This window comes from Carcharodon carcharias, chromosome 21 (assembly GCF_017639515.1).
Source record: "Carcharodon carcharias isolate sCarCar2 chromosome 21, sCarCar2.pri, whole genome shotgun sequence".
Classification (NCBI taxonomy): Eukaryota; Metazoa; Chordata; class Chondrichthyes; order Lamniformes; family Lamnidae; genus Carcharodon; species Carcharodon carcharias.
This window is the reverse complement of record NC_054487.1, coordinates 69,123,279-69,150,216: the sequence shown is the minus strand read 5'-3', so window position 1 is coordinate 69,150,216 and position 26,938 is coordinate 69,123,279. Positions and strand designations below refer to the sequence as shown.

At 41.0% G+C, this 26,938-nt stretch overlaps 1 protein-coding gene across 1 annotated transcript in view; it reads left to right on the top strand.

Annotated features, from left to right (window-relative positions):
- Positions 1-26,938, top strand: part of LOC121293071 (leucine-rich repeat-containing G-protein coupled receptor 5A-like) — a 183,591-nt gene that overhangs the window by 5,777 nt on the left and 150,876 nt on the right. The window lies entirely within an intron of this gene.

The window sequence follows — 26,938 nt, the reverse complement described above, 5'->3', positions numbered from 1 at the left end:
TACTGACCCTGAGTGTTGGTCATGTACTGTCTTACATCACTGTGTGGGTGGTACTGTACTCAGCCCCACATTAACCCTATATGTGCCAAACCCTTATACTACAAAGTGTAGCATAATTAGGAAGAACCAATGACTTTAGACCTACATCTCCCGAAGTTTTCCACCACTAGGGTTTTCCTCTCCTCATTTCTGAGTCTGCAGTAGACTAAATGATAACAACTGATTTGTATGGTAAGTCAACAACTCTTTTATCAATGTATCATGTGACTACCAGGATGGCATAAGGCGAATTAACGAATCCTACAGCTAACAGTTTGAAAGCTGAGAGTGCACTGTATTATGGCACATGACAGTCATGTGCTTCTGTGCTGGATATGAGCATAAGGCACCATTACAACCCAAACTGACAGTGGAACATTGGAAGGCAAAGTGGCATTACGTGACGTTTGGGAGTTTCAGCCACTGCTGTTGGTTCATATGCCTTGTCATTGGTGCTAATGATGCACAAGCAAAATGTTTTCCAATTAGATTTTTTAAAAAAGGTTATTGTCAGTAATAAAAACAGAAAATGCTGGAAAAACTCAGCAGGTCTGACAGCATCTGTGGACAGGGAAACAGAATTAATATTACAAATCTTTATGACCCTTCTTCAGAGCTAAAGAGAAGAGAAGCATCAGCAGTATTTTGTTTTTATCTTATTGTCAGTAATAGTTGTTTATGCATTTGACACTGAATGGTAAGCAACATGTTATTTTTAGTAGCAATAGTTAAGGTGAGCAAATGAATGTTTTTTGATCGTTTGCATCTGTAGTTCAATCTTCCAAAAGCTAAAAGCATTAAATGATATATAAAGGATTTGAAAATCTGCAACAGTTCAATCCAGTAAATTAGTTTCGAACTTTATTGAAGATCATTAATATTTTTATAGAACTCTTCATGTAATTGATCTTACACCCCTGTATTATAAGAATGCCATACTTCCAAGAGTACAATTCATTGGTTGTAAAGTGCATTCAGACATCCTGAGATCATGATATGCTGCTATATTAATGCAGGGCTTTCTTTATGTACATTGGTACAGATTTTGCAGTAGTAATGATGGTGAAACTGCCAGCAATATCTGGAGTCTGCCATGCACAGTTAAATATAGAAATCAAAAAGTTGCTGTCAGCGATTCCATGTTTTCCCAGAAAGTGCACATGTTGTTGTCCCTCCCCACCCCCACAAATTACAATCAATTAGAAATCATTGAACTGGCAAGAACTTCCACTCTCAAGTTTTTAGTCTCACTGTAAAAAACACTCAACAAAGTTCTACCTTGTTGAATTAGATATTGCTGCTTTTTTTAATGGCATGATTACTGCTAAATAGACCCTAAGAGTAATTTTATATTGCTGAATGCCAAATGTCTCCATTATAAGATCCTCATTTTTAATAGTTTTTAGAAGTTTATGATATTTTAGCTTCTATATTAATTGCGTATTAATGTCCTCATCATTTATTTCACTATCTGTGGAATTTAAAACTCAAAAGTGATGGGATTCATGTGATTTTATTTCTTGGTTTTCTGTCTATGAGAATACTTCAATGTGATTGGCTACTTATGCAGGTTGATGACATCACTGTTGCTGGATACCTGGAGATTCCCTTGACTTGGAGCCAGGTTCACATCATTATTTGAAAAGATGAAATCCATGCTGCCGAGGATGCTAAATGTTTGTATTGTCCCCATCCTGTGGCAAAATAGACTGTTCACTATCACAGTCTAGATTCACATGTAAAGTGGTTTTGGCAGGCTGGCAGCAACCATGGAACTGTTGACGTGACCCAAATGCTTTAGGACATTTTACAATATTAAAGGCACTATACAACAACAACTTGCAGTTCCTTGCCAACATAAATTTGCAAATTCAGCAGGTAAGGAGGAATAGTAGAGGGAATAAAATACTTCGCCATTTTGTAGTGCCACCAAATAGAGACCAGCTCTAACTTCAGGCGAGTTCTTTTATATATTTCAACCGCCGTCAGAAGGCTCTGAAGGCAGTGGCTAGAAACACGACTGCAGGCATATTTGATCCTGCAACACAAAACAGAAAATGCTCAGGACATCCAGAAGCATCTTTGGAGAGAAAAACATAGTTAATGTTTCAGATCAATGAAAGTTCTGATGAAAAGCCATCATTTTTAAATGTTAACTCTGTTTCTTTCTCCACAGGCGCTGTTAGACCCACTGAGTGCTGACAGCATTTTCTGTTTTTGTTTCAGATTTCCAGCATCCGTAGTATTTTGCTTTTGAATTTCTTGCCACTTATGCCAGTGCTAAGGTCTGTCAGGGAGCAAGCCTCAAGGGCCTCCCAGTGCTGCTCCAGGACAGGAAATTTCAGTGCTGCTGATGATGAACTGATGCAATTTATATTGGGTCTGCTTTCTCCCCTCCAATATTTGTGGGGGTAGAGGCGAGAGAGGAGGGGCCAGAAATATCAGCCCCTTGAAATTCCCAGCTTCAATTTCTACTCAATGCTGTTAGTTATTCTTAGTTGGTGCAGCAATTGGGATGTCAATATCCGCCTCAGTAAAGAAGGAAGAAAATAACAAGGTAAGGCCTCTTTGTTAATCCCTGATTGCTATTCCATCATTTCTTTTGGAAAGCATCAATCTGAATTGTTTGATGGAAATAATCTGCTCAACTGTGATGCCCTAGTTGTCAAATAGCTTGCTGATGCTCACTGTCATGGTTCCTAAATGAAATTTGCCACTTGGGTTGGGTATCAATGAACTGCTAGCAGCTAAATTTCAGCACCAGGAGGAGCAGAGAAAATTGATGGGTGGGTGAGGGAGCGGGGTGGGGGGAGGCATTATAGGCAACTCAATCCCGGTAGTAGAATGGCAATAATTTTTGTTTTAAAGGAATAATGCAAACTGAAGATGGGGAAGTGCATATCTTCAAACGTTGACATGGTTTATTATTCCCAGAGATCTGCTTAATGAATCACGCAACAAACAGTCTGTCGTCACTGATATCAAAAACAGATTCATGCAAATATACAAATTTCTGGTGATCTGAACTAAGTCTTATCATATAGTACGGTAAATTCAATGTTCAGCAAATGTAAATACTATACATTTAAGGGTTCAGCGTATACATGTCAGATTTATGTTTCTATACAGCAGTGTTTTGTTTTACCAAGTTGATCATTGTTTAAACTGATCAATCTTATTAGGATTTTTAAATTGTCCCAGTGCTTTGTGTTCCTGGTTTTCGTCTTTAAAATTTTACTATGTACATACACTGATAACTTGAGTCCAAAAGTCATTATTTGCAGTGCTAATGTGTGAATGGTTCATACAATTGTCTGACATTCCCAGTTGCTTTAAAAAGATTAACAGTTCTACTAAAGGAATGAGGCTTTGTTCAGTGGTAACACTCCTGTCACTGAATTGGAAGGTTATGAGTTTGAACTCTATTCCTGATGGCGAACGGAGATGAGAATCTCTGAACATCCACCAGGGTACTCATTGTCATCAATTTATATTTTAAATTTTAACTAATCCTTCAACGGCTAAATGAGCTGAGTCATTAAGTGGCTGAAGTGAGGGGTGAGGTCTCAGGTACAGTTCTGTTCTAGGCTATGAGTTAGTACGATTGCTACAATTGACCTTGGTGGCCATGGCTTAGGATGAGGAGAAGAAATGCATGTTCCCATTCTGGCCACTAGAGACCTCCGCTAGAAATGCAGATGTGTGCAGTGGGGGCAGGTTCATGATTATCCCATGATTGAATAGCTGTCGCCACTGATTGCCAGGAGTCCTAATAAGCTCCCATCTCCTGTGGACGCTATCTGGGATCATACCCAGCACAGAGTTAAGACCTCCTGGAGATGTGGGGAGTGAAAAATATTGGCAAAAGGAGAAAATATTTTTTTTTTATATTCATGGGATATGGGCATCGCAGGCTAGGCCAGCATTTATTGCTCATTCCTAATTGCCCTTGAGAGGGTGGTTTTGCGCTGCCTTCTTGAGCCACTGCAGTCCATGTGGTGTAGGTACACCCATAGTGCTGTTAGGGAGGGAATTCCAGGATTTTGACCCAGCAACAGTGAAGGAACGGCAATATATTTCCAAGTCAGGATGGTGTGACTGGGAGGGGAACTTTCAGGTGGTGATGTTCCCATGTGTCTGCTGCCTTTTTCCTTCTAGATGGTAGCAGTCATGGGTTGAAAGGTGCTGTCAAAGGAGCCTTGGTGAGTTCCTGCAGTGCATCTTGTAGATGGTACTCACTGCTGCTCCTGTGTGTCAGTGGTGGAGGGAGTGAATATTTGTGAATGTGGTGCCAATCAGCCAGGCTGTTTTTTCCTGGGACGTGTAGAGCTCCTTGCATGTTGTGGGAGCTGCACTCATCCAGACAGGTGGATAATATTCCTTCACACTCCTGACTAGTTCCCCGTAGATGGTGGACAGGCTTTGGGAGTCAGGAGATGAGTTACCTGCTGCAGGATTCCTAGCCTCTGATCTGCTTCTATAGCCAAAGTATTTATATAGCTAGTCCAGTTCAGTTTATGGTCAATGTTTACCTCCCTGGGATGTTGATAGTGTGGGATTCAGTGATAATAATGCCATTGAATGTCAAGGGACGATAGTTAGTTTCTCTCTTGTTGGGGATGATCATTGCCTGGCATGTGTGTGGCACAAATGTTACTTGCCACTTGTCAGCCCAAGCCTAAATATTGTCCAGGGCTTGCTGCATTTTGACATGGACTGCTTCAGTATCTGAGGAGTCATGAATGGTGCTGAACATTGTGGAATCATCAGCGAACATCCCCACCTGACCTTACGATGGATCGAAGGTCATTAATGAAGCAGCTGAAGATGGTTGGGCTGAGGACACTATCCTGAGGAACACCTGCAGTGATGTCCTGGAACTGAGATGATTGACCTCCAACAACAACAACCATTTTCCTTTGTGCTAGGTATGACTCCAGCCATTGGAGAGTTTTCCCCCTAGTTCCCATTGACTCCAGTTTTGTTTAAGCTCATTGATGCCACACTCGGTCAAATGTTGCCTTGATGTCAAGGGCAGTCACTCTCACCTCACCTCTGATTTCAGCTCTTATGTTCATGTTTGAACCAAGGTTGTGATGAGGTCAGGAGCTGAGTGACCCGGGTGGAACCCAAACTGAACATCAGTGAGCAGGTTATTGCTAAGCAAGTGCCACTTGACAGCACTTTACTGATGATCAAGGAGTAGACCGATGGGGTGGTAATTGGCCAGGTTGGATTTGACCTGCATTTTGTGTACAGGACATACCTTATCAATTTTCCACATTGCTGGGTAGATGCCAATGTCGTAGCTGTACTAGAACAGCTTGGCTAAGGGCGCGGCAAGTTCTGGAGCACAAGTCTTCAGTACTATTGCCGGAATGTCAAGACCTTTGCAGTATCCAGTGCCTTCAGCCATTTCTTGAAATCACACGGAGTGAATCAAATTGGCTGGAGATTGGCATCTGTGATGGTAGGGACCTCAGAAGGAGGCCGAGATGGATACTTCTGGCTAAAGATTGTTGCAACTTCTTCCGCCTTCTTTTTTGCACTGATGTGCTGGGCTCCCCCATCATTGAGGATGGTAATGTTTGTGGAGCCTTCTCTACCTATGAGTTGTTTAATTGTCCACCACCATTCATGTCTGGATTTGGCAAGACTGCAGAACTTAGATCTAATTTGTTGGTTGTGGGATCACTTATTTCTGTTTACACTGTTTACACTGTTTGGCACTCAAGTAGTCCTGTGTTGTAGCTTCACCAGGTTAACACCTCATTTTTAGGTATGCCTGGTGCTCCTCCTGGCATGCCCTCATGCACTCTTCATTGAACCAGGGTTGATCCCCTGGCTTGATGGTAATGGTAGAGTGGGGGATATGCTGGACCTTGAGGTTACAGATCATGGCTGAGTACAATTCTGTTGCTCCTGATGGTCCACAGTACCCCGTGGTCTTGAGTCGCTAGATCTGTTTGAAATCTATCCCATTTAGCATGGTGGTAGTGCTACACAACACGATGAAGGGTATCCTTAATGTGAAGGTGGGGCTTCGTCTCCACAATGACTGTGTGGTGGTCACTCATCCTAATACTGTCATGGACAGATACATCTGCAACATATGACTGAAGTTTTATTTTTAAAAAAATTCTACCTTTGCTGAAATTTGTTTAATTATGCTTAGTGCTGAAGGTGGCTGCTTAGGCTGAGTTAATGTGGGATGATATACCCCATGATTGTTATCATTTCCAGAAACTCATTGTTCATGACATTCAGAGAGTTTGAGAGGAAACTCCCAAAATTCCTTTTTGCTTGAATTACTTAGGGTTTTAAAATCTGTTTTGTGTATCTCCCAGGAGACGCAATGCTGCTGGGGGGTGGGGAACATTGGAGGTTGTGCTGTCTAGTTCCAAGATGGCTGAATCGAACAGACTCAATGAACAAGAAACTTGCACAGATTTAAAACAAAAACAAAAACAGAATTACCTGGAAAAACTCAGCAGGTCTGGCAGCATCGGCGGAGAAGAAAAGAGTTGACGTTTCGAGTCCTCATGACCCTTCGACAGAACTTGAGTTCGAGTCCAGGAAAGAGCTGAAATATAAGCTGGTTTAAGGTGTGTGTGTGGGGGGCGGAGAGATAGAGAGACAGAGAGGTGGAGGGGGTTGGTGTGGTTGTAGCGACAAACAAGCAGTGATAGAAGCAGAATATCAAAAGATGTCAACAACAATAGTACAATAGAACACATAGGTGTTAAAGATAAAGTTGGTGATATTATCTAAACGAATGTGCTAATTAAGAATGGATGGTAGGGCACTCAAGGTATAGCTCTAGTGGGTTTTTTTTTTTTATTTTATATAATGGAAATAGGTGGGAAAAGGAAAATCTTTATAATTTATTGGGAAAAAAAAAGAGAAGGGGGAAACAGAAAGGGGGTGGGGATGGGGGAGGGGACTCACGACCTAAAGTTGTTGAATTCAATATTCAGTCCGGAAGGCTGTAAAGTCCCTAGTCGGAAGATGAGGTGTTGTTCCTCCAGTTTGCGTTGGGCTTCACTGGAACAATGCAGCAAGCCAAGGACAGACATGTGGGCAAGAGAGCAGGGTGGAGTGTTAAAATGGCAAGCGACAGGGAGGTTTGGGTCATTCTTGCGGACAGACCGCAGGTGTTCTGCAAAGCGGTCGCCCAGTTTACGTTTGGTCTCTCCAATGTAGAGGAGACCACATTGGGAGCAACGAATGCAGTAGACTAAGTTGGGGGAAATGCAAGTGAAATGCTGCTTCACTTGAAAGGAGTGTTTGGGTCCTTGGACGGTGAGGAGAGAGGAAGTGAAGGGGCAGGTGTTGCATCTTTTGCGTGGGCAAGGGGTTGTGCCATAGGAGGGGGTTGAGGAGTAGGGAAATCCAAAACAAAAACAAAAACAGAATTACCTGGAAAAACTCAGCAGGTCTGGCAGCATCGGCGGAGAAGAAAAGAGTTGACGTTTCGAGTCCTCATGACCCTTCGACAGAACTTGAGTTCGAGTCCAGGAAAGAGCTGAAATATAAGCTGGTTTAAGGTGTGTGTGTGGGGGGCGGAGAGATAGAGAGACAGAGAGGTGGAACACCTATGTGTTCTATTGTACTATTGTTGTTGACATCTTTTGATATTCTGCTTCTATCACTGCTTGTTTGTCGCTACAACCACACCAACCCCCTCCACCTCTCTGTCTCTCTATCTCTCCGCCCCCCACACACACACCTTAAACCAGCTTATATTTCAGCTCTTTCCTGGACTCGAACTCAAGTTCTGTCGAAGGGTCATGAGGACTCGAAACGTCAACTCTTTTCTTCTCCGCCGATGCTGCCAGACCTGCTGAGTTTTTCCAGGTAATTCTGTTTTTGTTTTTGTTTTGGATTTCCAGCATCCGCAGTTTTTTTGTTTTTATTATTATTATTGCACAGATTTAAAAGTGGGTCCCTAGTGGATCAGCAGGTCTTTCATCTGTCTTTTTCAAATGTTCATATATTCTAAGGTACTTCTTTTTATGCTGTGATAGACCTTTTAGCAGTCACCAGGGAAGTGCAACTTCCTATCCTGTCACAGTCATCCATATTTTTTTCTATGCATCGTAGTTGATAGCCATCATGTTGAAGAGGAAAATGAATATGATGGTGGCAAGCGTTTCAAAGGAAATGAATTTGTGGGGTGGGCGTTGGGGATAGTTCTGTGGAGGATGAATTAGGCATTAAAGCAGTCAGGCACTGCTTTTGGGAGGGTACCAATAGCCTGATTTCATTTCTGGATCTGAAGGAACATCCTCAAAGCGTTTCTAATTAGGGTTTACCATTTTACCAGGTTAATTCTGACTGTAATATTGCCAAGAACTTTCCTGGGCCTTTTGTACAGATGGTTTCATTAAATTTTTACAAGAAAACTAGTGACTGAAACCTCATCAGAATATATTTTCAAAGCAGGAATTTTACCTTGCCAGTTAAACCAATTATTGATTGCAGTAATCATGGTAATTTAATTATTTTTACGTACACACATCAAGTAACTTAAAACATATATACTGTTATTGCATTATCTGGTAAAGCAATTAAAAGCTTTCCTTTTCTTGCAGTGATAACTAAACATTCCAGCATTTGCATTTACAACTGCATTTTTCCAAAGCTTATATTTTTGTTTGAACTAGTACAAGTTGTATTTTGCACCAGATGCTTGTATTGATGAGGACTTTTCATGTTCTTAAATACTTGACAAGTGAGATTGTAAAATTACTTACTGCCATGGTGCATTATTTTGATTGGGAGAGGGGTGAAGTCACAATCATTAGAGTTATAGCATCATTACAGCACAGAAGGAGGCTATTCAGTCCATCAAGTCCAAGCCAGATGAATCTGGATTTAAAATTCCTTTTCTTAAAAATTAAGACATATTAGAATAATAATAATAACAACAAAAAAGCCCAAGCAGCTAAACACACGACACATTTTGTATCCTACAGACATTCCTCTGAGAACTGAAGAAAATGAGAACTTTGGTGATCCTGAGATGGGGAGGGCTAAGCCTTATTATTCAACTTACAAAGGCCCAATCACTATTTTGCTAAGTTTATGGAGTTAGCTTGGTGCAATTTCAGCACAACATCCAATATTGTATTCAACCCAACAGCAGCATTAGTCTATATTGTAATATAGACCATGATCTCTTACAATAATAAACATCCATTTTGTTTTTTTGTAATATCAACACTTTAGTGCTTAAACTTACCAGCTTTGTAAACCAGTCAATTAAACAGCAGATTAGTGAGCATCAAATTTCAATATTCAAAGCTAACTCCCTCAGATTGTGAGGTAAAGTGAGGTACCCAGTCCCTTAAAGAGAATGTAAGTGTACTGATCGTATGACAGCACTGACGAATCGCTGTACAGCGTGGGAAACTGGGAACGCTAAGTCTAATTCTGGAGGTTTCCAAGTGATCACATATGATCTGCTGCTCTGTCCTATGTCTCAATAAACAATCATGGTTTATTCTTACATCAGTCTCTCCCCATTATTGATTGCAAGCAGCAACTGAAGAGAACATAGGAAGGCATACAGTTAGAGTTTGGTTGGCCAATGAATTCATTTACCAAAGACATAAAAGTGGCAACGAGGTTAAAGAACAAAGTAAAATAAATTTCAAGATGGGTGAGGAAAACATTGGAAAGAGCATCTGTACTTAGCTTGTAAAATAGGTGACAGCCGACAATCGGAGCAGAAAGCAGTGCTACATTTTAAAATTTAAAAAAAGCCATGTAGAATCGTGATCACAGGGATCCCACCAAAACTTGAAAAGAGTACAAAACTCAGCAGAGAAAAGCCGACAGCTGCAGAGACAGAGTTCAAAAAGATGGTGACCGCTCTTGAAGCGGCAATACATTTAAAATGGTAAATACATGAAAAATGGCTGTGGACAGAGAATTATAAGACACCCTAAGGAGTGGGCAACTCTGTGGTAAGCCAAACACCTAAATACGTTATTATCTGGAAAGCCTATTGGTAGTGCAGCCCCTTGCAGTCCTTCATGATGCCGCAGTTTGTGCCTGTTGATCCATTTGACCCCATTTCAGATGACTGGTCTCAGTATGATGAACGCCTGGTGTTCTTTTTTTATCACTAACGACATCACAGGGGAGGAAACGAAGACGACAATTCTTTTGTCCTCATGGGGGAGCAAACGTACGGACTGATCCGCAGCCTCACGTCACCTACTGCCCCAGAATCAAAGACTTTTGACGAGTTAATAAAATTACACAGAGCCACCTGAAACCAAAGCCCTCAGTTATTATGTAGAGCTTCAAGTTCAATTCAAGGAACAGGCTTGCAGAGGAGACAATAGTTGACTATTGGGTCATTTTAAAGGCATTAACTGAGCAATGCGAATTCAAAACTTCCACCGGTGATGTGTTGAGAGATCGACTGATATGTGGGATTGGAGATGATACTATCCAAAGGCGTTTGCTAGCCAAACCAAGGACAGAGTTTTGCCCTTGGTGAGCATTCTCTTCGGGAGCGGTCAGGAAGCCAACCGCTGCCTACGATCGGCACCAGTCTGTGATTTCATGCCAGCATTTTAAAATAAACACCCCCCCGCCGTAGAATCATGATTGCAGGGATCCCACCAAAACTCAAAAAGAGCCCAAAACCCAGCAGAGAAAAGCCGACAGCTGCAGAGGCAGAGTTCAAAAAAAAAGGGTGACTACTCTTGAAGCGGCAATACATTTAGAAGGGTGAATACATGAAAAATGCCAATTAAGGCCCGCCCAGTGTGAAACACAAGCAGCAGCGCCAAGCGGGAGGAGGAGGACGAGTGGGCCAAGTGTAAGCTTCGCGCATGCGGGCGAGTGAGCGTTTATAATCTCGCTGAGGCACAGGACTGCCTCAGGGAGATGAGGAAGTATGAAAAAAAAAATTTTTAAATGTGCTGAAACATATCCCCTCATGCAACACTGCCACATGAGCAGGGACATGTTATTAATGAAAAATTAAAGTTTTTATTTTATTTTTATTTGCTTTTGGAAACCTTATCCCACCCGTGGATGAGGTTTCCAAAAAAATGCAAAGGCCGCTTGGCCTTTTTGCCTTCCCGGCAACCGTAAGGTTGGACATGCAGTGAAAAATTTATGTTAATTGATTATTTAATGGCCTTAACAGGCCTTTTAATTGTCGGCGGATGCGGTGCCGGCTCCAGTGCACACCCGCCAACTGAACTGTTGCACAACTGGACACGCTCAGCCAATGTCAATGTGCATCATTTCATGCTCGAGCCGGTCGGGTGGGCGCCAGCCTGCCCGGCGAAAGTTTCTGCTCCTAGTCTAGACTTAAATAAGGCTTTAGAACTGGCTACCACAATGGAGAGTGCTGTTCTATATCAACTTTCTATTCCAAAGTTGTAAAAGATGCACAAAATGGCGCCATCCATCTGGTTGAGCGGGACAATCTGGCAACAAAAAGGGCGCGAAAACTTCAGACTCCACGGAAAGACGGGAAATGCTCTCTAGCTTCAGACCATTGTAAAACAAGGGTACTGCAGTGAAAACTCACAAAATGAATGAGAGAAGTACATCCAGGCCTCCAGTGAGTTAATGGACAACTCATGAAACAAGTCGAGTGCTTTCTCTGCCACCGCTATGGCCAGAACAGGCGGTACCGCAGAGAAAGGCTAAAACAACACTAAATATAAAGGCAGAAGGAACAATCGTGAAATATGCCTCACGGAAGAGCCAGAAGAAATAGAATCAGGCACCCATTCATTATATAACCTCAAAGTGGGTAGCACTGAGCCAATCCAAGTAGTCATTACAGTTAACGGTCAACCCATTAAAATGGAAGTTGATACGGGAGCGTTGACGTCAGTTATTGGAGAACATACATTTAGATATCTGAGTAAAGGAATCCGTCCTTTGAAGCTAGAAGTTTTGGGCACAAAACTGAGGACATACACGGGTGAGGAAATAAATGTGAAAGGGATATGTCAAGTCAAGATTCAGTATGAGGAACATTCTACAAAATTATCCCTATTTGTAATGTCAGGCAGGGGACCAAGTTTCCTCGGAAGGAACTGACTGAGAGATAAATCTTGAGGGCTCTCTAAGTTCCCAATTCGAAACCAGAAGTGTTGCTGCAAGAAAAAATGAGTACGCAAAAACCCAATGGGAGAAATCTGTAGAAGTGCTACACTGGGGCAGTGTTCAAGCTGAAGTCAACATCCTTTGAAAGGACTTTCGTACGCTACAAAATTCAATCAACTCCCAATTTGTGCCTCGAGAAAGTTATAAAGAAGAAAAGGAAGAGTTAAACCTGTCTCCGTCTGAGTTAAGGAATGAATTAGCTGAGGAGGGGCAACGATATGTGATTCTCCAGGAAACTATTAATGAGAATAGGAAAGAATTGAAAGAGCTGAAGCAGCTGCTGCGTAAAAGCCCTGGAATTTTAAAGCTAGAAGGCCCTGAATTCTCAGAAGAGCTGTCAGAAAATGCAACTATTGAGCTCATTCATGTTCAGCTCACACCTGAGTCTAGTCCAGCCAACAGACAAATTAAAGAGAAGACAGGGATACGGGTCAGTGCTACTAAGAAAAGGACACACAGGAAGAAAAAAAAATATTGACAGTCCTTGGAAAGAAAAACAAATAATTTTTTTTCCTTTTCCTCTTTCTCCTCATACATCATATTGCTCATCACTGTATTGCTTTGTGCTTGTTGCCCTTTATCTGTTTCAGCTTGGAGGGGAGGGGCAGCAGGAGTGTATGTGTCTGCACCCAGAAGATGGTGAAATCATCCACTGAGGGACATAGTTGGCAACTGCCCCTGAAAAGGAGATCTCGGAAACACCAGCCAAGGTTGTTGGGCTACGATGCTCAACCAGTCATAGAGGGCCTCCTGAGAGAATTGACATGTAAATAGTTATTGTTTAGATAGTTAATGTGTTTTAAGCTTGTTAGCTGTACTTTTAAGTAAAGGGGGAGGGATGTGGTAAAGTGAGGTACCCTGTCCCTTTAAGAGAATGCAAGTGGACTGATCATGTAACAGTACTGACAAATCACTGTACAGCATGGTCAACTGGGAACTATAGTCTAGTTCTGGAGGTTTCTGAGTGAGCACATATGGTCTGGTGCGCTGCCCTATGTATCAATAAACCATCACTGTTTATTCTTACATCAGTCTCTCCCCGTCATTGATTGCAAGCAGCAACTGACGAGAACACAGGAAGGCATGCGGTTACATTTTGTTTGACCAACAAACTCATTTACTCAAGACATAAAAGATTGTATATTAATTAATCTCACTTTTCCACTTCCAATACTTGAATGTGGAGAATTGTAACCAAACACCCATCAGGTGTCAATGGAGAGAATATTAGGCAGGTTGTAAAATCTGCATTCCACTTGATCTGATGGATTTCTTGCCTGGTGAATTAGGTTAAATTACTCCCACTGTCTTTATTTCCCATTTAGTTATTATTTTGTTTCCCTTTCCATAAAGGAAAGGAAGGTACCTTCTCTGGTTTGGATTCATAGGCAATCTCCCTGTGATGCAGTATGGTTAATATTTCATAGCTCGTGTTTATGTTAATTCTCACAACTTTCAAACTCCTTAAGATACCTTAAACTACCTTTTAGCCTAAATCAGGACACATTAAAACATTTATGTCTTTAGAGTTCCCATTTAAAGATCTAAGTCTCCTTCTGTTGGACTTTGGGGACCTTCATGTGTATATTGTATAGAGGATTTAACACTTCGTTAATGTTATGTGTGATTCACATTTCTTAAAAAAAGCTGCAAGTTCTCCTCCAAGGTTTAAGATAAACCACTTGCATTCTCTTAAAGGGACTTTACCACATCCCTCCCCCTTTACTTAAAAGTACAGCTAACAAGCTTAAAACACATTAACTATTTACACAATAACTATTTATATGTCAATTCTCTCAGGAGGCCCTCTATGACTGGTTGAGCATCATAGCCCAACAACCTTGGCTGGTGTTTCCGAGATCTCCTTTTCAGGGGCAGTTGCCAACTATGTCCCTCAGTGGATGATTTCACCATCTTTCAAAAGTCATTATTTGATTTGGGCACACACATAAACTTCAACATAGCACTTTGAATAATAGAAATCATTTCTGATTTGCTGTTTTGAGCTAATCAAACAAAATTTCAATCCAAATTTATTAACATTGTGCTCTGTTTAATACAGAATAGATTTATTAATCTTTATCCATCATTGTACAACTAGTCCAGAAACAGTTAATACAAATTGTTGGTTTAATGACTTTTATCTAAGAACCATGGTTTCTGCCACATTACCTGCAACTATTAGCAGGAAATATTAACAGTAGCAAACGGATTATATTGACAGTTTTGATGAAAAAAGGGTATGTTTTTGAGAAAGATTGCTGCCTTTGTATGCCAGCATTCTCACCTTTTATCTTTTCTGCCCCTAAAGGATCCCCATCTACCTCTCGCTATCCATTTGCTTGCCCCAGTGACCATTCCTCATGGTGAGAGTCGGCAGGCTAAATGATCATGAGGATGTCATCAAAGGGCCTGAGCCTATTCTCATCTGGCACCCGCATATTCACACTTCCAACAGGGTTCCCACTTTGGATTACTATCAACTGCCTTGGTGAAAGTGCACATCTGTAGGTATAGGTAAAGACAGGGTTAGGTTTGGATTTGATGCACTCATGAACAGATAGTCTGCTGAAACTCATTCAGAAGTTTACACGTGAATAAATGATCTATTGGACATTGGGAGCAGTTTAAAATGTATTCCCCAGTGAAGGAGCTAGGAGAGGATGGATGCAAGCAAGTTGAGATAGTAAATAAGCAAAAAACATAATTGTAGATCCACTGATTTGTGCCTGTACTTTGAGAATGAGAACTGTAAGTTGAAAGCTATGAATCATGCAAACTAGTTAAGGGTGTTCTTGGATGGAATCCAAATAGTTATAGATTGCCCACTCCTATTCCTAATAGGAGTGAAGTTCTTTTATATAGTTATGCATTTTTAAATTAGGTGCAATTATACCTTGTTTATATATATAGATCATGTCCTATTTATCCATTTCAAAGTTGTGTTTCCATTTAACTCTTTGTCTTATCCTTTTCCTCCAAACTCTCTCACTATAACATTGGATTTAGATTATTGTAAAGTTCTTTATTCACAGAATCACAGAATCACACAGTGCAGAAGAGACCCCTCGGCCCATCGAGTCTGTACCAACATGTGAGAAACACCTGACCTACCTACCTGATCCCATTTACCAGCACTTGGCCTTGAATGTTATGGCATGCCAAGTGCTCATCCAGGTTTTTTTAAATGATGTGAGGCAACCCGCCTCCACCACCCTCCCAGGCAGTGCATTCCAGACCGTCAACGCTCTCTGGGTAAAAAATGTTTTTCCTAACATCCCCCCAAGCCTCCTGCCCCTCACCTTGAACTTATGTCCCCTCGTGACTGACCCTTTAACTAAGGGGAACAGCTGCTCCCTATCCACCCTGTCCTTGCCCCTCATAATTTTGTGCACCTCAATCAAGTTGCCCCTCAGTCTTCTCTGCTCCAATAAAAACAATCCAATTCTATCCAACCTCTCTTCATAACTTAAATGTTTCATCCAAGGCAACATCCTGGTGAACCTCCTCTGCACCCCCTCCAGTGCAATCACATCCTTTCTATAAATAATTAGCTGAAAGATCTTGCTTAAATTGAAATATGTATTTGTCAGCGATATGCTTAAAAAAGATCTCTATTCTTACAAATGTGTCATACGTGTGAAATGGTCTAAGTTAAGGGAGGATGAACATTTTCAACATTGTCAATACTGAAGGAATCGATGTGCAGTTCTATTCCCTGTCTCAGATTTTGACTGTTGAGAGAACTAAATTCTTCACTGAGCACACTGTTTCTGCAGCTCATGAATTTTATTGAGCATTACAGAAACACAGTGATGTGTAGTTCACCTAACTGTGTTTGTTTTACAGCTTAATAGTCTCCACTGGTAGTCTTGGATGTGTATTCAATTCATTAACATTGAATTAACAATTAGAGCTTCTTTCTTCCTTTCTTTAGTGGGATTAATGGATATTGGCAAAGTTAGTGCATCCACCAGTACAGCCTCTTGCTGGGAAAGCTGGCGAGCTTGACTAATTCCCAGCGGCACTAACTTCATGACTTTATTCTATGCTTTTAAGTTTGACTGAGGAGTTTAAAAGTAATGACATCATGCTGTTGCCTTTGAAAATAGGACAGTTTGCACATTATTTATATTGAGCATTGAAGGGATTTTATATTCCCCAAAATGGGAGCTTGACAGTGAGTTGCTGTTGGAAAATACATTTTTTTCAATCAATGCTGCACAGGAGTAATGGGAACTATCAAATTAAATATATATTTCAGTTGTAGTCCTCGTTTGCTAAATTGTTTAGCAGAAGTAGATATGTTTTCACATCATTCAAATAGGGATATTCCTATACATTGTATCAACAAGCAGAGAGAAAATTCATTTCAGGAGGAAAGTAACTTTAGCGAATAGCAGAATACCGCCAAATGGCTATTGATCAGAGAAGAATTAAATACACACAAAAGGCTGTGCCCAAACACTAGTGTGACAAATAACAATCCCGTCCATTTATTAGAATTTATTTTCCTACTAAAAATGCAATTGCCAATGTGTAATTGATAAAGAAAAAGCTGGCAGAGTTGCATTCTCTGGTTCCTAATTAACAGCTTTGGCCTGAAAGAGAGACCCTCTGACTATGCCATGAAATGTTGCAGCTGCATTGTTATTCCGCTTGATCAGTTTGCTAAAAAGTCGGCTGGGCATTGGCAGTGGTGTTAAAAGAAAATTCAATAGATGTTTTGTATTGTGCCAACTCAAGTGAAAGAAGGCAGCGATTAAACTTTCAAATGGGCAGCTGCAATCTGCTCGTTAAATGGAGCTAAATATGAGATTTACAGTTAATTCATAGTAATTACGTATAAATAAAAACAGCAACAGTGTCTTTATGCATGCATGAGAGATTAAGACAGTTTGTAAAATGCAAATAAAGTGTGCCTTGGTTGAAACATATTCAATATACCTCAAGCTGTTTAACAAGGTATAGTTTCCTTAATTCCCGACTGAAGAGTAGGAAGAGAAGTAAGTTAAATGCAGAATAGAGTTTAATTTATATTTTTAACTATTTTAAAAACTTGGGGAACTTGCAGTATACCCAAATTAGAAATTTATTAGTATGCGCAGATTGGAATGGCATTAACATTATGCTTTCTGTTGTTTGCCCTTTAAGGAAAAAAACAATAGGTTTGTTAAGTCTTGAGTATCAGTGTCTTTTATATAACACCATCCTTTAGCCCATGCTTTCTCTACCGATGGAATAAAGAAGGCATTTAACTTTAGCCAGATGAAACTTCTTCACATTCAAGAAAATGCAATTAGAAAAAATATGTAAATCTTGATGTTTCATGAAATGTTAGCAAAGAAGTTAGTAGTTCCCATTGCACAATGGCTGAACTAAGGAACTTTGGTCACTGTATAAGAACCATTGTCCTGGTTGCTGTGTCGGTTAAAAACAGAGTCCAGCCTGGTCGTGGGAAATACCTACATATCTGACACTAGACTCATTTCTTTGAGAAAAGGGGTGGAATAGAAAGTGTGGTAATTTTACTGTTGCATTCTAATCAGCCATGGTCTGCCTAATTTTCTTTGATCTGAAAGATAAACTAATTTTCCTATAAGCTGGACAAAAGTAGTTAGCTATGTAATGCTTTTATGTTGCTTGAATAGAGTATAGAGAGAGGGCAGGAATAGTAATGGTGGGAGCACAACCTTTCTCTCGAACTCATCCACAGTCGCCACTGCTTTGTAATCAGAACCACAAGCAAAGACTATTGGAATGGTATCCTCTGTGCTGTCTCTCCTCATTGGTGACTCTCAAAATAAAGAGTGGTTATATTAGTGTTGGCTGAAATGCAGGTTTATTTGGCCAAATGTTTTCTGTTGCAGCAATAACCAACTGTGATAATTAGATTACATGTGTGTAAACACTTGTCAATATGCATTGAATTTCTTCAGGTCTTGTTTTATTACAATGCAGAGAAATTACTTCTTAATTTTTCTTTAATGCTTTGACTTTTACATACATGACAACACGTTGGAAAAGTCTTAGATTTGTATGGTTTCTAAAACTTGTGGAAATTATCGTCTATGCTTTTTTTTTAGATAAATTAAGCAGGGTGCAGAGAAAAGTGAAGTCACAGGGCTTTGTTTCAGGAAAATGGAGAGTTCAGCTTTGACCTAAGCTGGTTGTTTTTCCTGTCAGAAAGGGATAAAGGCAAAGGCTGACATGATGAATTGAGCAAATACCAGAAAGGAGATTAAAGTTGGCTTGATAGTAGGTTTCAAAATTAATCATATTCATTAATGTAACTGATCAGGAGCTGAACAGATGTGTTGGACCTTGTATCCATTGTTCATTATTTAAAACAAATGCTTGATAGACTCCTTAAAAATAAATTATGTAATTCCAACAGAGTGTAAGTTTTGTTTAGGTTATATTTAGCTCATATGGAGAGCAATTGCTAATTTGGTATTGCAAAATATTACCACCTGTTCAAAATTAATAGGAACCACATTAACACTGAATCTAACTGGCTAGCTGCAGAATAGAATTTCCAATATCTAAAACAAAAGCAAAATACTGCAGATGCAGGAAATATGAAATAAAAACAGGAAATGCTGGAAATTCTCAGCAGCACAATGACCTGAAACACTAGCTCTTGTTTCTTCCTCCACAGGTGTGGCCTGAAATGCTGAGTATTTCCAGCATTCTCTGTTTTTAGACCAAAAGCTAAAGATGTGGATTCAACTTGTTGCTCTGCAGTGATGTAAATGGAATTTTCTTGTCCTGAATCGCATTGGCGGTGCAGCCTGTTTCACATTCATGCAACAGTTGCCATGTAAAGAAAGCACTGGCCTTCTTGACTCGATATGAAGTTGAATGACACTGAGATGAATATGTCATGGATATCAGGAAACTAGAAACAATATGGGGCTGAAAAATGATTAAGAAAATGTTCAAAATGATTTTTTCACAACTTGATAATTGGAATGCACAACATAGATCACAAATTAGACTACTCCATTTTAGTAAGAAGTACAAAGAAGCTATGTTTGTGGAACAATTGTGTCTTGTACTTTTGGTGGCTAAGAAATGTCTAAGAAGGTCAAGTTCAAGGCTTCAAAGTATGGTTATTCAGTCCTTCCAATTGGCTTCTCACTGCAAATTAACTGCTTATTTTTATTGAAATTCTGTGTAATTTATAGTTAAAGGAATGTGTTCACACCAGGCAAAAGTATAATAAAAATACAATAGAAGCAATGGAAGAACAACAGGCAACTATTTGATCCAACACGGTTATGCCAGCTTTTAGCTAGAGCTATCCAAAACTAATGTCAGTACCATGCTTTCCCCAATATCTTCCTCCACCTCAAATGTCTATCCACTTTCTTCTTCACAGATGCAATCATAGTTGACTGACTTTTTCCTTGTTACAGAGTTTATGCTCTAATAACCCTTCACGTAAGAATATTTCTTTTAACCCCTCTGATCATTTTCTTGGTCAATTTTAAACTGACTGCTCGTCATTGATTCTTCAGCCAGAGGAATTAGATTTTGCCTGTCTAGCTTGTCAAAACCCTTGATATTATAAACCTCAATTGAGTCACATCTTAGTCTTCTGAGGTATTACATTTGCTACCCCCTAGTTCCCCAACACAAATTGCATATCTAAAAAGGAGCAAAAAATAACTGTGACACTGCTATGTCTCTACTCTGGCTTTCATCAGCAACCCAGGGTGCCTGATATTAGGGGCTGTTGGCTGGTGACTTGTCCACCTCAAATTTTGTAATGGCGTAGTAGTATTGTCGCTGAACTAGTAATCCAGAGACCTAGGATAATGCTCTGGGAACCCGGGTTCAAATCCCACCATGGCAGATGGTTGAATTTGAACTCAATAAAAACCTGGAATTAAAAGATGACCACGCAAGATTGTTGTAAAAACTATCTGATTCACTAATGTCCATTAGAGAAGGAAATCTGCTGTCCTTACCTGATCTGGCCTACATGTGACTCCAGACCCACAGCAATGTGGTTGACTCTTAACTGCCCTCTGAAATGCCTAGCAAGCCACTCAGTTCAAACCGTATCAGCCACAAGTCTCAAATAAGGAATGAAACCAGACGGACCATCCAGCTTCGACCTAGGCACAAGAACAATGGCAAATTCAGCCCTGCTGACCCTGTAAAGTCCTCCTTACTAACATCTGGGCGCTGGTGCCAAAATTGGGAGAGCTGTCTCACAGACTAGTCAAGTAACAGCATCCTCACAGAATTATACCTTGCAGATAATGTCCCAGACATTACCATCATCATCCCTGATGGCAGAGCTGGCAGCATAGTGGTATACAGTCAGGAGGGAGTTGCCCTGAGAGTCCTCAACATCGATCCGGACCCCATGAAGTCTCATGGCATCAGGTCAAACATGGCCAAGGAAACCTCCTGCTGATTACCGCATACTGCCCTCCCTCAGCTGATGAATCAGTGCCTCCTCCATGTTGAGCACCAATTGGAGGAAGCACTGAGGGTGGCAAGGGCGCAGAATGTACTCTGGGTGGGGGACTTCAATGTCCATCACCAAGAGTGGCTTGGTAGCACCACTACTGAGCGAGCTGGTCGAGTCCTAAAGGACATAACTGCTAGACAGGGTCTGCGGCAGGTGGTGAGAGAATCAACAAGAGGGAAAAATATACTTGACCTCATCCTCATCAACCTGCTTGTAGCAGATGCATCTGTCTATGACAGTATCAGTATGAGTGACCACCATAGAGTTGTTGTGAAGATGAAGTCCTGCCTTCACATTTGTAGGATAACCTCCATCATGTTGTGTGGCACCACCACCCTGCTAAATGGGATAGATTTCAAACAGATCTAGCAACTCAAGACTGGGCATCTATGAGGTGCTGTGGGCCATCAGCAGCAGCAGAATTGTACTTGAACACAATCTGTAACCTCATGGCCTGGCATATCCCCACTCTATCATTACCATCAAACCAGGGGATCAACCCTGATTCAATGAGGGCATGCCAGGAGCAGCACCAGGCATACTTAAAATGACATGTCAACCTGGTGAAGCTATAACACAGGGCTCCTTGTGTACCAAACAGCATAAGCAGCAAGTGATAGACAAAGTAAAGTGATTCCACAACCAACAGTTCAGATCTGAGCTCTGCAGTCCTGCCACATCCAGTTGTCAATGGTGGTGGACAATTAAACAACTCACTGGAGGAGGAGGCTCCACAAATACCCCCATTCTCAATGATGGAGGAAACCAGCACATCAGTGCAAATGATAAGGTTGAAGCATTTGCTACAATCTTCAGCCAGAAGTGCAGAGTGGATGATCCATCTCGGCCTCCTCCAGAGTTCCCCAGCATCACAGATGCCAGTCTTCAGCCACTTCAATTCACTCCGCATGATATCAAGAAACAGCTGAAGGCACTGGATATTGCAAAGGCTATGGGCCCTGACAATATTCCGGCAATAGCACCAAAGACTTGTGCTCCAGAACTAGCCGCACCCCTAGCCAAACTGTTCCAGTACATCTACAACACTGGCATCTACCCAGCTATGTGGAAAATTGCCCAGGTATGTCCTGTACACAAAAAGCAGGACAATCCAAACTGGCCAATTACCACCCCATCAGTCTACTTTCGGTCATCAGTAAAATAATGGAAGGGTTAATCAACAATGCTATCAAGTGGCACTTGCTTAGCAATAACCTGCTCACTGACGCCCAGTTTGGGTTCCGCCAGGGCCACTCAACTCCTGACCTCATTACAGCCTTGGTTCAAACATGGACAAAAGAGCAGAATTGCCAAGGTGAGGTGAGAATGTCAGCCCTTGACATCAAGGCCGCATTTGACCAAGTGTGGCATCAAGGAGCCCTAGCAAAACTGGAGTCAATGGGAATTAGGAGGAAAACACTTCACTGGTTGGAGTCATACCTAGCAAAAAGGAAGATGGCTGTGGTTGTTGGAGGTCAGTTATCTCAGCTCCAGGACATCGTTGCAGGAGCTCTTCAGGGTACTGCCCTCAGGCTAACCATTTTCAGTTGCTTCATCAACGACCCTCCTTCCATCAAAAGGTCAGAAGTGGGGATGTTCGCTGATGATTGCACAATGTTCAGCACCATTCGCGACTCCTCAGATACTGAAGCAGTCGATGTCCAAATGCAACAAGACCATTTCCAACAAGAGAGAACCTAATGTAATCTAATGAGAGTCTAACGGTGATGGGTGAACAGAGTGCAGCACAGTTAAATTTTTTTTAAAAGCGTGGAGAGCGGGGAGGCTTCATTTTAAAAAATAATAGGGAGATTTCATTTAAAAAGAGTGCGGAGAGTTCATTTAAAAAAGAGGGGGAGACTTTATTTAAAAAAGAGCGGGGAGACTTTATTTAAAAAAGAGCAGGGAGAGTTTGTTTAAAAAGAGTGGGAAGGGTGGAAAGAGGTCACTTTAAAAAGGCAGGAGACATTTATTTTTAAAAGAGCAGGGAGACTTCATTTTAAAAAGAGTGCAGAAAGCGAGGAGAGTTCATTTTAAAAAAGAGCGGATAGAGTTCAGTGAGACCAGCGGTGGAGTGGTGTCATAAACAACAGTGTGACGCAAGTGCAGGGAAAGCAGCTGATTGGTGAGTATTTATAGTCTTTAAAGTAAAAGTAAGGTCTTTAGTTTGTGCTTAGGTCTCTAGTCTTTTTATTCTCTCTTTTTCTTAAAAATAGCTTAAGTATAAGATCGATACTGGTGTAAAAAAAATTACAATAAAGTGCAAAGAGCAGGGGATTCTTCAAATGTAAAAATCAGGGATACTAGAGTAATGAAGTAATAAATTAAGTAAAATACAACAGTGATGGCAGGATGGGTGATGTGTTGCTGCTGTAGCATGTGGGAGCTGCTGGACACCAAGTTGGTCAAGAGCAAACACATCTGTAGTAAGTGTTTGCAGCACAAGGAAATTCAGATCCGAGTTGAATAGCTGGAGTCAGAGCTGCAGACATTGAATCGCATCAGGGAGGGGAAAAGTTACCTGGACACTTTGCTCCATGAGGCGGTCACACCCCTCAGATTTGTTAATTCAAATTTGGTCTGTGATTAGGGACATGGGGGTGAGGCAGGAATGGGGACCCAGGGGGTAGCGTTCGAGGGGTCTTGGCCCTGCAATTGTCCAGCAGTAACACAGTTCTTGCAAGCTGTGTGGACAAGAGCGGGGACTGCAGAAAGGATGAGCAAACTGACCATGGCACCATAGTACAGGGACCCATTCCAGTAGGGGGAGGAAATAGGAACGTTGTAGTGGTAGGGACAGTATAATTAGGGGGATAGATACTGTTCTCTGCAGCCATGAGCATGAGTCCCATATATTGTGTTGCCTGCCCAGTGCCAGGGTTAAGGACATCTCCTCAGGGCTGGAGAGGAACTTGAAGTGGGAGGGGAGGGATCCAGATGTTGTTGTCCACGTTGGTACCAATGACATTGATAAGACTAGAAAGGAGGTTCTGCTGAGAAATTTGAACAGTTAGGAGCTAAATTAAAAAACAGAACCTCTAAGGTAATAATATCTGGATTACTACCTGAGTCACGGGCAAAGTGGCATAGGGTAAATGAAGTGAAGGAGTTAAATGTGTGGCTCAGAGTTTGGTGTGGGAAGAATGGGTTTCAATTCATGGGGCCAGTCTAGGGGAGAAAGGAGCTGTGAAGGGATGGACTTCACTTGAACCATGCTGGAACCAATGTCCTGACGAATTGAATAACTAGGGCTGTAGAGAAGGATTTAAACTAAGTAGAGGGGGGAGGGCTTCAAGCTAAGTAGAGGGGGGGAGGGTTCTGGTGGGGGGATAAGTAGGCTCAAAAAGCAAAAGGATATGGCAGCATTGCAGGGCAGCTATTTAAAAAATAATTCCCAGAGTGTGACAGGAAGGGACAGAATGTACAAACATTAAAAAAAACAGCAAATAGGGTCAAAGGAGGAAAAAATGGTAAAAAGTCAAAATTAATGGCTCTTTACTTAAATGCACGTGGTATTCGGAACAAGATAAATGAATTAATGGCACAAGTAGAGGTTAATGGAATGATCTTACAGCCATTACGGAGACATGGTTACAAGGAGAACAAAGCGGGGAACTAAATATTCAGGGGTGTGTGACTTTTCAAAAGGCCAGGCAGGAAGGTGGTGGGGTAACTTTGTTAGTACAAGATGGAATAAGTATGGTAGCAAGAAATGATCTTGGATTGGAAGATGTAGAATCCACATGGGTAGAGGTAAGAAATAACATGGGGAAGAGGACACTGGTTTAGTCCCCCCAATAGTAGCTATGCTGTAGGACAGAGAATAAATCAGGAGGTAATGAGAGCATGTAAAAAGGGCAGTACATTAATCATAGGTGACTTTAATCTTCATATAGATTGGGAAAATCAAATTGGCTGAGGTAGCCATGAGCAAGAATTTCTAGTACCTATTCAGGACAGTTTTCTAGAACAATATGTTGTGGACCTGACCAGGGATCAGGCTATTTTGGATTTGGTAATGCGTAATGAGGCAGGTTTAATAAATGACCTCAGTGTAAAAGATCCCCTAGGAAAGTGAACATAATTTGGTAGAATTTAGCATTCAGTTTGAGAGTGAGAAACTTGGGTCAGAAACAACTGAGCTAAAATTAAATAAGGGTAATTACAAAGGAATGTGGGCAGAGTTAGCTGGAGTGGACTGAGAAAGGAGTTTGGCAGTAAAGACAGTTGATGAACAATGGCAGGCATTTAAGAAATAGTTCATGAATCACAACAAAGATATATTCCAGTGAGGAAGAAGGATTCTAGGAAGAGGATAAACCAAACATGGTTAACCAAAGAAGTTAAGGATTGTACCAAATTAAAAGAAAAAACATACAATGTGGCAAAGATTAGTGGTAAGCCAGAGGACTGGGAAAGTTTTAAAAACCAATAAGAAATAACTAAAAAAAGGGAGAAAATAAACTTTGAGGGTAAACTAGCAAGTAATATAAAAATGGACAATAAGAGCTTCTTTAAATATAGAAGAAGGAAGAGAGAGACCAAAGTGAACAATGGCCCGATAGAGAATGAAGCTGGGGAAATAATAATGGGGAACCAGGAAATAGCAGAGGAGTTAAATAAATACTGTGCATCATTCTTCACAGTAGAAGACACTAATAGCATTCCAAAAATACTAAATAATCAAGGGGCAAAAAGGGGGGAGGAAATAAATACAATAACTATCACAAGATAAAAGGTATTAGGGAAACTAATGGGGTTAAGGCCGATAAGTCCCCTGGACCTGATGGGTTGCAACCTAGGATATTAAAGAAAGTAGCTATAGAGATAATGGATGCACTGGTAGTAATCTTCCAAGAATCCTTAAATTCTGGAAAAGTCCCAGAAGATTGGGAATGTATCCACCCATGTGGTTTCTACATCTTCCGATCCAAGATCATTTCTTGCCAATGTAACACCCTTATTCAAAAAGGGAGGGAGACAAAAAACAGGCAATTATAGGCCAGTTAGCTTAAATCTGTCATTGGGAAAATATTAAGAGTCTATTATAAAGGATGTAATAGCAGAGCATTTAGAAATGCATAATATAATCAAGCAGAGTCAGCATGGCTTCATGAAGAGAAAATCATGTCTGACAAACTATTAGAATTTTTTGAGGAGGTAACAAGCAGGACAGATAAAGAGGAACCAGCAGATGTAATATATTTGGATTTCCAAAAGGTGTTCGATAAGGTACTGCACATATGGCTATTTAATAAGATAAAAGCCTATCGTGCTGGGGATAGTATATTAGCATGGGTAGAGGATTGGCTGACTATTAGAAGGCAGAGAGTTGGTATAAGGGGGGGCATTTTCAGGATGGCAACCTGTAACAAGTGGAGTGCCACAGGAATTAGTGCTGGGGCCACAATTATTTACAATATATGTTAATGACTTGGATGAGGGAAGTGAATGTACTATCGCCAAGTTTGCAGTTGACACAAAAATAGATGGGAAGGCAAGTGGTGAGGATGACACAAAGGTCTACAGAGGGATATAGACAGGATAATTAAGTGGGCAAAAACTTGACAAATGTAGGAAAATGTGAGGTTATGCACTTTGGCAGGAAGAATAGAGGAACTGAATATTATTTACATGGAAAAAGACTGCAGAAGGCTGCAGCACGGAGTCCTCGTGCATGAATCACAAAAAGCTAGCATAAAAGTTCAGCAGGTAATAGGGAAGACAAATGGAATGTTGGCCTTTATTTTAACGGGAATGGAATATAAAAATAGAGAAGTCTTATTAAAACTATACAAGGCACTAGTTAGACCACATCTAGAATACTGTGAACAGTTTTGTTCCCCTTATCTACGGAAAGATATACTGGTGTTAGAAGCGGTCCAGAGAAGGTTCACTAGGCTGGTCCTGGGTATGGAGGGATTTCTTATGAGGAGAGGTTGGGTAGGTTGGGCCTGTACTCATTGGAGTTTAGAAGAATGAGAGGTAACCTTATTGAAACATATAAGGGGGCTTGACAGGGTAGATGCTGATAGGTTTTTTCCACATATGGGAGAGTCTAGGAATAGAGGGCATAATCTCAGAGTAAGGGGTCACCAGTTAAGACAGAGATGAGGAGGAATTTCTTCTCTCAGAGGGTAGTGAATCTGTGGAATTCTTTACAGCAGAGGGCTGTAGAGGCTGAGCTGTTAAGTATATTCAAGGTGGAGGTAGACAGATTTTTAATCAGTAAGGGAATCAAGGGTTATGGGGAAAAGGCAGGAA